Source organism: Penaeus monodon, chromosome 34 (genome assembly GCF_015228065.2).
Source record: "Penaeus monodon isolate SGIC_2016 chromosome 34, NSTDA_Pmon_1, whole genome shotgun sequence".
NCBI classification, from domain to species: domain Eukaryota; kingdom Metazoa; phylum Arthropoda; class Malacostraca; order Decapoda; family Penaeidae; genus Penaeus; species Penaeus monodon.
Window position 1 is genome coordinate 30537334 of NC_051419.1, and position 211 is coordinate 30537544.

Genomic DNA, 211 nt, shown 5'->3' on the forward strand with positions numbered 1-211 from the left:
ACCATCTTTCAGCTATTTACATATTTCTTTTGTAATCAACCTCATTATTTTAACCGCCGCTGGTCAGCCGAGGCTAATGCGCGTTTTCCGTTCGGCCGCAAGGGGAGGGGCGGCTTCCCGGCGTTTGAAACGGCGGGACGAGAGGAAACGGCAGGGTGTGAGCCTTTCTCAAAAATACTTTGAATCATTCTTCCCTCTTTGCGCCTGTAGC